Source organism: Aphelocoma coerulescens, assembly GCF_041296385.1.
Source record: "Aphelocoma coerulescens isolate FSJ_1873_10779 chromosome Z unlocalized genomic scaffold, UR_Acoe_1.0 ChrZ, whole genome shotgun sequence".
In the NCBI taxonomy this organism is placed as follows: domain Eukaryota; kingdom Metazoa; phylum Chordata; class Aves; order Passeriformes; family Corvidae; genus Aphelocoma; species Aphelocoma coerulescens.
In genome coordinates, this window is record NW_027184085.1 from 30,177,998 (window position 1) to 30,191,887 (window position 13,890).

The window sequence follows — 13,890 nt, forward strand, 5'->3', positions numbered from 1 at the left end:
AAGAATCTAATTATAATGCACAATCATTGATGGTTTTTCATCAGCAGGACCTGGAGCTTGCTACTCATTTCTGCTGAGTACAAAGCCCAAGGGCTCCTTAGATCATGTTGATATTATAGTTTCTGTATTCAACAAGCAGCCAGTGTGTTTTATGACATAGACCCAGGAACTGAAAAAAATAACCTGTTCCCACCTATAAAGCCACCAGAAAAAAATATATACTTTTTCCTTCAAGTAAGAGAGAGACCGTTATTAAGTCAGCTACTTATCACTGCAATTAAGTTTATTAGAATACCTATTCTAGTTACCCTATTCAAACATCATTAGAGATTTCTGGTAGCAATTTTCATAATTAAGGTTACACTCTTTCTATGGCCCAAAATAAAACAGATGGGACAGTGTATCCAGAGATGGAATCATCATACCTGGAAGTGTTAAAAAAATCCCATGTCAATACGGCCCTTGAGGACATGGCTTAATGGTGAACATGATGGTGATGCTAGGCTGATGTTTGGATTTAATGATCTTTCAGGTCTTCTCTAGCCTAAAGATTCTAAATGTAAGATACCGTCTGTCCCACAGTACTTCAGGCCAACACAGAACTCCATGCAATATTGTAAGTTTCTGTAACAACATGTATGTACAGTAAACTTTTGCTTAACTTACTAAATGACAAAAAAGTCTTACTTCTTGAGGCACGTAGTCAAATAACCAAGTCTATCTTAGTAAGCTAGGCAACAGTTTGGAGTAATCTGAGATGCTGCCACAAAACGAAACAATCTGCAATTTACAATATAACTACAACCATCCTGTCATCTTCACGATGTACAACAAATGACCACTTTAATTTTAAAAATGTTTTGAATGGCTATTTCTTCAGTAGATAGTAGATTTTGCTGTTTCTGTTTACAGACTTGACAACACATAAAACATATATTCTTGTGAAGAGGAGGAAACCACTCACTCAAATTGTGTCAACTTTGGCTGACTGCTTACATTTTCTAGCTGATTATGAACTTGCATTAAAGAATCACATGAAAAAGTACTGTTGCTTTATTAACAATGCCAGCTGGGCCTGGCTGTCCTCTAATTAACATGGAGGCCATTAACCTGTAAGATTCATATTTGCATGTACAACTGTACCTTAGGACCTGAGTATTGCTGGCTCTTCTAATTTTATATAACATCTGTGCTTCCACTGCAACTATCTGGCTTATGAAACACAGTTATATTTAATAATGATATGTGCATTTCTAGCGCACACATGCTTTAACTTCCACTTTTTGAAATCTTTACAATCATTTCAACGTAGTGGGAGGAAGAGGAGCATACTATGTGTCAGTCTTTCCTCAGAAGCATATATAAAAATCATATTATAGCCTTCTCCAAACAAAAAATAACTGTTGATCATCATGAAAATACATTTTAAAAAATAAATGAGCAATTAGTACATAAATGATCTAAGCTTACTGGAATGGCTTGAATAGTTGCATTTTGAAATGTGCATCACTAGAATAATGGAGATTTCCTTTGTTTTTTCACTAGTTCTAACACTCTAAAGGTGTATGCTTTCATATACCATTATGAAAGTAGATAGCGCATACAATTATATCTCACTTTAGAAGAGTTATTCTAAAGTTGAATTAACATTCTGATTTGATATTTTGGTGAAATTCTGTTTCACTGTGAGTTTACACACAATGTGCATTACAATAATTTCCTTTTTAATTGCAGTTTTGGGAGTAAGATTTGCCTGTGGCTACATGGATATACCAACCACATTAATCTGTATTTTTATAATCAATCTAGAGTTTAATATGCACCGCAAAATTTCTAAGGGGTGAAAAAATTTTGCCTCCTGGAAGTACCTTTGAAAAGAAATGAGACAAAGACTTAATTCCTGATCCCAGGAGGGAAGGAAAGGAATTGTATCAATTCCTCCAGATTCCTGTGCACTGTCTTCCTTGTGAGACCTTGATTGATGGAACGCACAAACTAATTCTTGTTAGAAGCAGTGTAAGTCTAGCAGTGCCATGCTCCACTTGATTGGTTATCCTTGCTTCATAAAACTGCCCTATCTGGTACTCTCTACTACTACCCTCTTATTTACAGCTTGAAATACTCAGTAGTTCTTCTATGGGCAAGTAAAGAGCTATTGGGATATAAAGAGGGATGTGCAGGGTAATATAATCCAATTAAAACTTCAGTTGCTGTTCCAGTAATGCATGAACATGTCTGTCACACTTGCATTTTTGTGCGTTAGTTTTGGATTTTTTTCCCTGAAAAAAGGAATAGACACCTATATAAATTTTTAAATACCTTGTTTTCAGATTTTACAAGTTCTCATTCCTACAGGGCTACACTGGATAAAAATCAAATTATGCTAGTATGTCATCTTTTTTTTCTTCGTTATTACACATGAATATGTTTTACAAGTAACAACTTAGTTCCCTCCTAACACTGCTAAAATGACAGTTTAATAGTAAAGCAAACCAAAAAAGTATTATATTGTTTACTCTCTTTCTGTATTTTCTCCTTGAGTACTAAGCAAGAAAATAAAATCTACTTCCTCTGAAATTTACAGTGTGGTCTTGCTATCAACCATAAAGTATAACCATGATTATTATTAATATAATTATTAGTCATTTTCTTTATTATACCCCAAGTTATATCTGCCTTACAACTTTTATTTGATTCAGACATAAATGGCAACCAAAGGTACTGTAATACTTTTGGAAACAGAAAGTGAGGTTGTCATTAAAATCTCAACTTGACAAATTTTATTTTAGTTTTGTTTTGTCTCCTCCAGTTAGTATAGTGCAGACAGCCAGTTAAACCCCATAGACAGATGTTACATTTTGCATAAACTGGGATACCATGCTACAGGGATGAGGGCCATATATGTTCATGAAATTAGATGAAACAATACAAAGTTTTTCTTGGATCCTTTTTGCTGCTCATGAAGCTGCTCTATTTTTGTGATTATAAGGATAACTTCTGAAAATCACTTCATCTACTGATTCTGGAAAATGTTTCTAGCTCACAAACAAGATCTATATTCTTGCCTTTATAAAGCCTTGATAGATGGAGGTCTCTGCCTGTAACCTGTTAGAGTCCTCTCTCATGCACTCTAGTTGCAATACCCCTTATCAAGCTGGACTCTTAAATTTATTTTTCAACAATCATTTAATGAGCATATTATCCAAGTGACTTCACTAAATGCAGATTCATGTATCCCAAACTTTTTGTCCAAACCAAATGCTGTCAAAAGTTAGATACAAATAGTACTATCACTGTAGAATTTATCTTATCATCTCTGCTTCTGCCCCAAAATCAACAACGTTGACCTCAAAAAAAAATATTACTGCCAGTAATTTTTACTGGTTTCATAATGGTCAAAATGCCAATAATACAAAAACAGAAAACACACCTCATTCAGTATAATTATATTACACAGATCCCTATGTCCATCTGTATTTTCCACAAACAGGAAAAGGTGACCTATCAAAGTAGCAAATAAAAAAAAGGCAGTGTGACATTACATAGTTCACCACGTTAGTCTCAGAGGCACCAGCATAGTGTCAGAGCAGGAAAGCACACAAGCTGATTCTGTGGATGGACTATAATTAGCAGCATAAGCTTTTGGACTCCATCTATTTGTGTATCACTGACAAAAGGGGGAAAAAATTATAACAAAACAAGCAAATGAAACACAACATATAAGCTTGTTTCCGAATATGAAGACAAGGATGTCACTTCCAACACACACAGATTCATACACGCATGATAGGATTTCTAGGATGTCTCCAAAATATAATTAATCTAATTATGCTGATAGCTAAGCACAAGTGTTGATTAAGGGAGCTCTGTAAGCATCAGATATAATTAGCATAACATGAAAAAATCCTTGCCTTTGGGAAAGGCAAGGAGAAAAGGCAACAAAAGGTTCTAGATACAACATCAGAATATAGGCATGCACAATTCATAATCCTGAATGGAAATGAACATGCAATTGTATATGTTCTTTGTTTTCTGAAATACCTGTATGGAACTGGCTGCCTTTGGTACAAGAGAATGATAGCCTAGCACTGACCAGATACATTAGGGCATCTAAAAGGCATAAGCCACCTATGGTTAGGCAACTAAAACTCAAACCCAGTGGTTAAACACCGTGTCATCTGACTCGACACTGCACCCGAGACCTGAATAACATGAATGTTGCTGAGGATTTCTTCCATTCCTCTTATCCATTTTCTACCCTTACTTCCTTTACTTCCTCATCATGCATCTTCTAACAATTCCTTCTCTTTTTTTAAATATACAATTAAATATAAATTGGAGTTTTGTTTTGTTTTTTTTCCAAAACCTAATTTAAGTAACCAAGAAATGCTTGGTTAAATAAATGTCACAATTCATGCCTTCTTTAATTTGCTCAGCAGTGACAATTGATGAAATTAACAGAACATGAATATTCATGGGCTTCTTTCTCCTTCCTCATTCAGTTCTCAAGCCAACCAAGACCTGTCAGAGCAGTGGAGGGAGGAAAAAGAGAAGTAATATTATAACTGCACTTCAGTGTTGCTCAAAGACAAGAACACACCTAACCTCATCCCAAAATTCATAAATGTCCACTTTATTAATTCTGTAGCAGAACTCTGTCAGTTACTTCTTTATCTCTTCACTTACGCTAGGAAACATCTGGTATTTACATAAGCTGGAGTGCTCTCTTTCCCATTTTTATCAGTTCTAGAAAACACAAAGTAAGTAGGTTGAGGACATCACCCTTGAAAACAAATTCTTACCCCAGAAGGGTCACTATGCTTAGGATCAGTGAGGGAGAGCAAAAATCCAAATTATGAGCTAGTTTAAAAATAGACATTTTACCTATGTTACAGCCTTCTGCAAAGGAAGGGTAGAAAAAATGGGAAGATGGGAAAGAGTGGAAAAGGCTGTCCTCCATGCTGAGAAGAAGAAAGATGATTCTGAGCAGAAATATATTTGGATGCTTTTAAATTTATTATTTCATATAGAATATGAGAATGAGAACACCCAGGGACTTCATTTCCACACCTATGGAAATGTGTGGAAACCTAAAGTTGACGAGGAAAAACTGGTGCTGCAACACAATTATTACTGTTGTGCAAAATAAAAAGATCACTTTTCTCTAATAATCCTAGAATAGAAAACAAAAGAAACAAACAAAGACCTATAGGGGGTTGTCAGATGAAAGAGATTTTAAAATAGGACAAATCGTGCATTTTGATTAGGTTAAGAGAGCACCACAACCTGTATGAAAGCTGCTTAGGAAATTTTTTAATTCTAGATTTTTTTTCTTAATACAGATTGCACAGAAAAAGAACACCACCACCACCAAAAAAAAAAAAAATTAAAAAACCAAACAAATCCAACCAACCAACCAAAAAACCACACCTCAAACCACACTTCCTGACTATTTTATTCCACCAAATGGCCTCCAGCAGCTAACTTTTTTTTACTACTTCGCCTCTTTTCTCACATTTCCATTAGAATGAAAAATTGAAAACAAACTGCACAGGAAGCCCATTGCACTTTGTTCTACAAATGCAAGATATATCAATTTGACCCTGCTTTTGAATTACTTCCTTTTTTCTCCAAATAACAATCACTGTGTGCTGTTGATCCAATTATCACTGAGAAATTTGCAGAAGACTCTATCACAGATATGGGTAGCATGGTTAAGAGTATTTGGTTAGCCAGGTCTGATAACCTACATACCTTTTGGCTGCTCTTGAAGCTTTACTGTCCATTGTACACTTTCTAGCTGATGCATTTGACAAAAGAATTTTCAACCACACTGACTGATTGTTGCTTCAATGAATTGTCAGAGGATGCTGGGTGTACATGGAAGAAAAGAAGTCAAATCAACCCACTCTAAAGCCTACACTCTGCAAAAACAGGCAAATGAATTTGTGCATCTTTTCAAGTCGAGCTGCCCAGCATTCTTGGGAAAAACAAAAAAAGAAAAAAAAAGGAAGATTAGGACAAATTGTGTAAAAAAGCCATTAGTATATCTTTTATTCATAGGCAGAAAGGAAAATTTCATATAATTTCTGCACATAAAACTGAAGAAATGGCTACATTATTCAAAGGGGAACACAGGTTATCACTATATTAATGCAACAGTGCTACTTCTTTTCTTAATTTTTATTAAGTAACCCAGTCGGTATGCTAATGATGCCAGTCCAAAACTACTGATGTCAAATTTGAAATTAATGAGCTTTGCTGGGCAGACTTCTGTTTGTGAAGGAATACCAGTGATTAATACAACTCTTCATTAGGAATATTTCTATGAGTGGTACACACACAAATCATATCACAGGTTATATGCAAAAAATTATTTGAAACTCACTTTTATGATTTATCCATACCTACAATTTTTAGGAATTTACAAACATATAAAAAAGTTAGCTAAATTTTCTCTCAAGGAGAAATTCTTGGTATATTCTCAAATACTTATACTAACAAACATAGGATATATCAGTAATAATGGTTTAATGTTGATCAGGCCTCTCCCAGCACATTCCTCCCAACACAGGAATTTTTCAGGTTTCGAGGTTTCATCAAAATAAGTTTCAAGTCTGACTTAATTTGTCGTGAACTCTAATATCCTAATATCCTCCAGTTTGGGAGCTGGTTCATACTACTGTGTAAGTACGGTAACATTTTTATGCCGTGGTCAAAATGCACAATAATTAATAGTCGAAAAACCACACACTTCCTTCAGGAAAACCCACACGAAGAAACGCATCAACTGTAATTTTATACTATTAGGTTTACTGATAAAGACAAAACTCTTTATGGTTTTCTATCTCTCTGAAGAAGCCCGAGAATGCCATCTGGCAAATCTTGGTTGCATTAAGAAAGGGACAGCAACTCATGCTAAGACATGGACAGTGCATATGAATTCTCCTTGAACCCTTTCCATTGAGAGCTGATGTTGCTTTGAGCTTTGCCTCACACAACAGCACAGTACATTCCTTCTAATGTAAAAGAAAAGAATTCAAAACTGAGAAAATGCACCACCCTGTAAGATTTTTTCTGATTATTAAATTGATGGGATGGATATTCTTATGTCCTTTTACCCAAATGAAGGGCAATTTCACACATTGTTTTGGTTTATCTTTTTGTTACTGCCAGTAATTCTGTAGCTAGCTAAGTAAGAGTTACATCATTGTTCTCCTTTATACTTATGTGCAGGAATTCAAAGTATGTTGCACTTCATCAGAAGTTGAATACAGAACTAGACTTTAAGGTTAAAATGAAGTCCTTCAGCATAGATGAAAAATTTTTCCTATAAGTGCTCTTACTTAACTCCTGTTCGAAAACAAAAAATACATATACAATAAATTAATATTCTATATTAGATCTAGTTACAGTGTGGAGAGCTTTTTTTTTTAACTAAAGATTGCAGAAAAACACGTTTGGCTAAAAGAATTAGGAGAGTGAGGAGAATACTAAACTACTTTAAAAGGCTGGTTTATGTAGTACAGGGTCTGGTGAGACTGCATGCTTTGCACCACAATGAAGGCTACATTTTAAGTGTGTAGGGGTGAGACAAAGAAAGAATGCGTCAAAGCTAGAGCAAACTTACTTTGCCTGACATACTCCCACATTGACTGTTAAACTGCTGCATGAGAGTCTAAAAATCATTTCACTTTCAGACTAGGGTAGATGCAATTGTTCTTATGCAGCTACTTCTGCTGCAGTACCCTTAAGAATTACTGTTCCCAGAAGACAGAGCGGTGTACACTTCCAACCTGCTGCCACCAGAGGACCTTTATTCAGGTTGGTCACCTTAAATCAATCATCATCGTAAAGCAATGGTGCTATCACCCCATGAGAAGCTCACCAGCTGGGAGGACCACTCCAGACATGTGAGTTTACCTTACCCACACGGTTTCTGTAATAACTACGAGAGCTAAATAATTCCACTTCCCACTTAGCCCATGAGTCCTCCTTCATATTTACAGACAATCACCCCGGCAGTTTCCTCTCAACCTACCTTTTCACTGCAAACAAAAAGCATATGCGTTTAACATTTCACTGCTGGGCAGTGTTACACATACTTTGCAAATGAGTTAGGTAATCTAAAACCAAATAAAAAGCAGCATCCTGGAGAAAGAGTGATTTCCTGAATGACATTGTATATAGCTCTTATTTTTTAAATTCAGAAGAAAAGCAGAATGCACCATATGCACCAAAACATCACCTTACCTTTTGAGAAGTCATCCTGAAACATACTGAAGAATTCAGTTTAAGCAGCTTTTCACACTGAGATGAGACTTAAAAATGGGACTGCCTGATGTAGAAAAACATTTTTCTAAAGCAAATATGTAGACAAAGGAGGGTACTGGGCCTGTAATATGTATCTATCTGTTAATTAGCAAGTATATGAGCTCATGCTGCTTACAGCTGGAACAAATCCCCCACAGCATTCTCAGGAAAATCATCGGACTATCCAGAGCCTTATTCATATTGCAAACATACTCATCTAGAATTCTCTTTCTCCAAACACATCTCCAAAATCTTAATTTTACTTTTCAACACCGTATAAGTACATAATTTGGAAAGTGTAATACTATTTCAAAGAACTTTAAAGGCACTTAAAGCATGACTTTATTCATCATAACTTTAAAAGATATTAATATTTTGATCTATTTCACAGTTTTTCTGGCAGAAATTTTATAAAACAGATTTTATAAACCAGATTCTGCAGTATACATTCAGTTAAGATTTTATTCAACTAGATCTTCAGCTTATGTATTGACAAACCCCCCCCCACTTTTTAGAAGTGGTTACAAAGTTGCCAATACAGAAATATAGAATGCAAATAATACCATTTCTTGCACAATAATCTTCACTTATTAAAGCATATTTAAAAGAATACAAATGTAAGATAAATAGGACCATTTCCGCAACTATTGACAACAAATGAAAATAGATGAGCAATTCAATCTTCATATTGACCATAAAGTAGTAAATTTTCTGCAATTTTCTGTTTATTGCTAGCTTTTCTGTTATTGTTTCATACTGGATCTTATTAAAGAAGCTACTAGAATGGATAAACTGAAAATCAAACAGCATCTAACAGCAAAAAGAATGGTTAAAAAATCCCCTTATGCATTCCTTTTGCCTGTGCCTCTTTCCTTCTCTTAGTCTTTATTATTAAATATATTTAATTCTCATTTGAGAATTAATTCATGCCTACTGCTAATTTCCTATTAGAATTTTTAATCTATGTTTGGTACTAAGTATTTTTCATCACAATCAAATATATCCAAAAACTTATAGTCCAAACGCACTTCTTATCAATACTTCATGACCCCATTTCTATCATTATGTTATCACTGTGACATAAGATCCCTTGTTAACTTTGTCAGAGTTTGCTAGGATTATAGCTGCAAATCTGCAAAGTGGAAAGTCTACAAGAAAAAGACGTAACATAAAAGCTCTTTAAGAAACTTCTAGTACTAATGACCTTATAATGCATGTGTGGAAAACAAAACAAAGTAAAACACCACATATACGAGCATTCTACAGCCCAAGTACTTTTGAATCTGAGATCTTTCTAGGGCCTTATCACTTTATTTTTTTTTTCTATTTTAAAGAACACCCTGAACATCTCCTCCTTCTCAGACAGTTTCCATAGAATCCTTATGGCTACTAATGAAGAAAAAAACTGCTTTCCTTGAGTACAGATATTAAAATCCAAAACCCTGAGTTATAGAACATCCATATAAATGTCACCGTTAAATTTATATTTGCTGGTTACAAGGTCTTTAAAGTGATATAAATCAAGAGAGCTTACTCTAATTATGTGGGATTTAGGTACCAATCTGGTTTTGCACTAAACAAGCTTTGAACTGATGAAAAGTATCAGTGACCTTTTCCTGAATGCTGAAGTCACCTGCTTTCCAATTAAGCCAATAATGATACCTTAGTTTCTCCAACTAGTTATAGTACTTCAAATCTGTAGAATTATCACGCATATATATATATATATATATATAAAAGTTACCAATGCTGTGTAAGTTCTTAAAAGAGCACAGAGAAACCGAGTTGATTAAAGCATCAGTGTGTTATTTGATATTTATCACACCCCCAATTTCAAAACAGTTTGTGCTATCAAGCAACATGTCTGTTTGCGTACTGTCAGTTTCTTCAGCAAAGCCACATTTAGCAAAGAACAGAGAAGGAAACATTGTCATAATTTTTTCATCACACTTTATCACCACAAAGTTTGGTGGGAGTTTAGTATATTAAGTGATTAATATTGACAATGTTAGTTGACTTGGTCTACTGAAAACTAATGCAGGTATCTAGGATTTTACTAGTAAGAAATCTTAAATATGCACATGTCAGAGCAATTAATCATTGATTACTGCAGACTGCTTATATATTTCATCAGGCCATTATCTGATCTGAATAACAAGAATAATTGCATAATAAAACACATTAGTGCTTATATACAAAACTTTGCTATATCAATTATATATTTTCACAGCAATAGGTGTTTTTAAAGTCCTCTCTTGTTTCTTCTGAATCAGATTGACCCGATTTGACATTTGCCCATACCAATAATGCAAGATTGTACATAAATATATAATCAAATACAATATGTATCACACTTAATTGCCATGATTTGACTCAGGTCATTTCCCACAGTAGTAATTACAGCAAAAGTGGAGTATGTTTTGAGTAATTTTTCATATAAATTCTCAAGTATTGCTAGGACATATCCTAGATTAAAGAAAATCCCAAAGACAATTTATGAAGACCGTGCTCCAAACTAACAAAGCCATTGAGTATATAGAGATTCAAGCTAAACTAAACAACATAGTTCCTGTCTGCTTAGTCAAATATATATTTTTTTTTTCTTTTTAATATACACATTGTTAGATATGCAACATTGCAATGCTGCATGTTTGGGACCACCTAGCAGAAATGAAAGCTTAACCTAATAAACTTCACTGCATGCAGTTTCAAAACAGTTCATGCAAATTAGGTGGATATATTATTTTAATGTGTTGTCCACAGGGAGTACAATACAGCAATGAGCATGTCAAATGTTACTAAGTCATTAAAAAAACGGGGGGAAAAGTGCTTTGTTTTTAACTGAAAGGCAAATTCACAGTACTAAAACACTAACAGTAGGATTCCTTACTGAGCCAGAAAATGTGTTATCCTTTAATTTAAAGTTCAAGAGTTCATGGGGTATTTTTTTCTGTCATAAATGTCAATTACCCAAAGATTACAATATGCAATATGAAAGTCACCCTGATTCACTGTCTCAGAACTTGTACCCTATGCTTTGTAATTCCTTCCTTCTTAGCTCTAAGATTATGAATACCTGAAAGCAACTCTGAATGTCATCCATCTGCTACTGCAGATTTAGTCTCTCTTGTTTGTCACATTAATTTGCTAAATAAATTTTGTCTAGTTATCTTTATTGTTGTGACATAAACTAATGTCTTTACTTCATGAAGAAACACATTTGATTTGACCCCAATAAACTTTCACTCCCAGTGACATTTATGGGTTGTGACTGATTTTGAATTACACCTGAAAGTGCAACATGAATTTCACATTTGGAAGTTTAACAAAATGCATTTGTACATTCTTGTTTAATGGTTTCTAATGACACAAGTTCATTCTAATTAGGTGAACAGTAAAGGCATAATATGTAAGATATTTGAATTGTATTGTTTATTTACAGTACCCAGTTATTAGTCTGGATTTGTACTGTAAAATAACCCAAATTTGCCAAGAATTTGTAAAAGACATAAGTTTAATTTATTCAAATTCAAATCCACGTTGTCCCTACAATAGATACAAAACATGAAGAATTTAAGTACAAGTCCATTTGGCTGGAATAGAGAAAAAAAATGCTGAAATGCTATTGATTCCTTCCAGTACATTCAAAACACCTGACTCAACTGTATTTCTACTGACATAACACTGAGGTTTTATTTAGATATTAGCAAACATGAGCAAATGTTTTCGTTGACATACCTGTCATTGTTATTTCTTTTCTCTACCTAGGAAACAGTTAACCCTCAACTACTAATACTAGCTGTTTCCTTTAGCAGAAATGCACCAAATGTCGATAACGGGTCCACTGTCCCAAGAGAAATAATGCCTGCAAAAGTTCTCCTTCCCAGATGCCGATATATTTAGTGCAGAACAACACCTAACAGCAGACACTTCATGACATACATTTATATGATCTTCGTACCTTCTGTTAACTCTACAGCTCAGCCAGAAAACCTCAGTTCCACTGCTCCTGACGCCCTTTTAAATGAGTTTATCTTTTTGTCTCCCCTAGATCTTTCTCACCTGTCAAAAACAGTGCCATCCATACTTTTGAATACACCCCATAAAAGCCCTTAGAAAGCAAAGCTGTTGTCTGGAACTGTCATCCTCATTAAAAGAAAATATATACATACATTTTTATACACATAAAACTTGATGAAAAATTTAAGAACTTCAGCGATATGGACTAAAAAATGCTTACAACTGAATGCAGACAAAAATACTCTTAGTATCTATAACTCAGGCACATTTTCTATTAAACTGAATGTCCTGTCACCTGGCATTACTTTGCAGGTCAGACCATTCTGCAGACCCCTCCTGAGGGAGCATCTCTTTGTTTAGATTTTGTCTGTATTCTACCACATACCTACACCTGAATTGAGGTATGGCATTACACAATACTTGTCACACTCAGTTTCTTTAAACGAGTAAGCACCTGCAATTTTCTTTACTCATAAAAAACCAGCAAGCCACTTAATGCACCTTCCCACCAAAAACAGTTCCAAGTTACCATAGCCAAGTTTCTCTCTGACCAGAACACTAACCTGAAAACAGAAACGCATGCACATATATATACATGTGTATATATATATACATATATACAGATGTGTGTGTGTGTGCATACATATGTGTGTGAACGCTAAGAAAAGCTTTGGACAAGCCCGAGAACACAGGGACAGTAAGCAAGCACGGAGAATTTACTTACTAATGCTGTCCACTCGGACCTCTTTGGAAACCTGAAGGAGTCTCCGCTTTCCCCTCCTGCCAGTCAGGCGCCGCGTTGTGCCCCTAGTCCACACAGGCCCAGAAGGAACTGCAAAGAGAGAGAAGCACATGCCATTATCAGGCAGTTCTGTTTTGATGGGATCCAGCGCCGCTGCCGCTAGCTCCTGGGGGGTAACCCTGTTTTCAGAGCTGACTCCGACAAGAGTCATTCTTCCAAAGGTTGTTTTTTGTTTCTTTTTTCCCCCCCAGTGATTGCAGTAAATAAATAATTTAATTAATTAATTAATTAATTAAAAGGCTTCACTAAAATTTGCGCGGGGGCTGTGGTGGGGGGTGGCGGGGAGGTGAGAGGTAAGGTACCTGCAACTCTCTCCGATGAGGCCGGCAGAGAGAGAGAGAGAGAGGGAGGGAGGAAAAGAGCGACAAGAGGGAGGAGAGAGGGAGCGAGCGAGGGGTGGGGAGGAGGGGTGGGGGGTGTGCGTGTGTGCGTGTGTGTGTCTGTGTGTGTGTGCGGGGCGGGGGGCGCTGGAGCGGCTCTCGCCGCGGGTGCGGCGGCCGCCGGCGCTCGGTGCAAGCACTGCCGTCTACAGGCGGGCGGCGAGCGGCCCGGAGGGGCTGAGAGGGCCGGGCCGGGGGGCGCGCCCCCCGCGGGGCCCCGCGCAGCCCCCGCCGCCTCTCAGCCCGCTCACCTGCATTTCCTTAACGAGCCACTTGATGGCCGGCGGCGGCGGCGGCAGCCCCCCGGCCCCGCCGCAACTTTGGCGGCCGCGGAGCCACGCCGCCCCCGCGGAACTGGGGATGGGGAGGCGCCGG

The 13,890-nt window shown here is 36.4% G+C and overlaps 1 long non-coding RNA gene across 1 annotated transcript in view; it reads right to left on the minus strand.

The window, feature by feature from the left end:
* Nucleotides 1-13,649, minus strand: part of LOC138103617 (uncharacterized) — a 29,529-nt gene extending 15,880 nt beyond the window's left edge. The window contains exons 1-2 of the long non-coding RNA XR_011147776.1: nt 13,438-13,649; nt 13,058-13,165 (exon numbers count right to left, since the gene is read on the minus strand). This is a non-coding gene — a long non-coding RNA (uncharacterized lncRNA). The remainder of the gene's footprint in view (nt 1-13,057; nt 13,166-13,437) is intronic.
* Between the last annotated feature and the right edge of the window lie 241 nt (nt 13,650-13,890).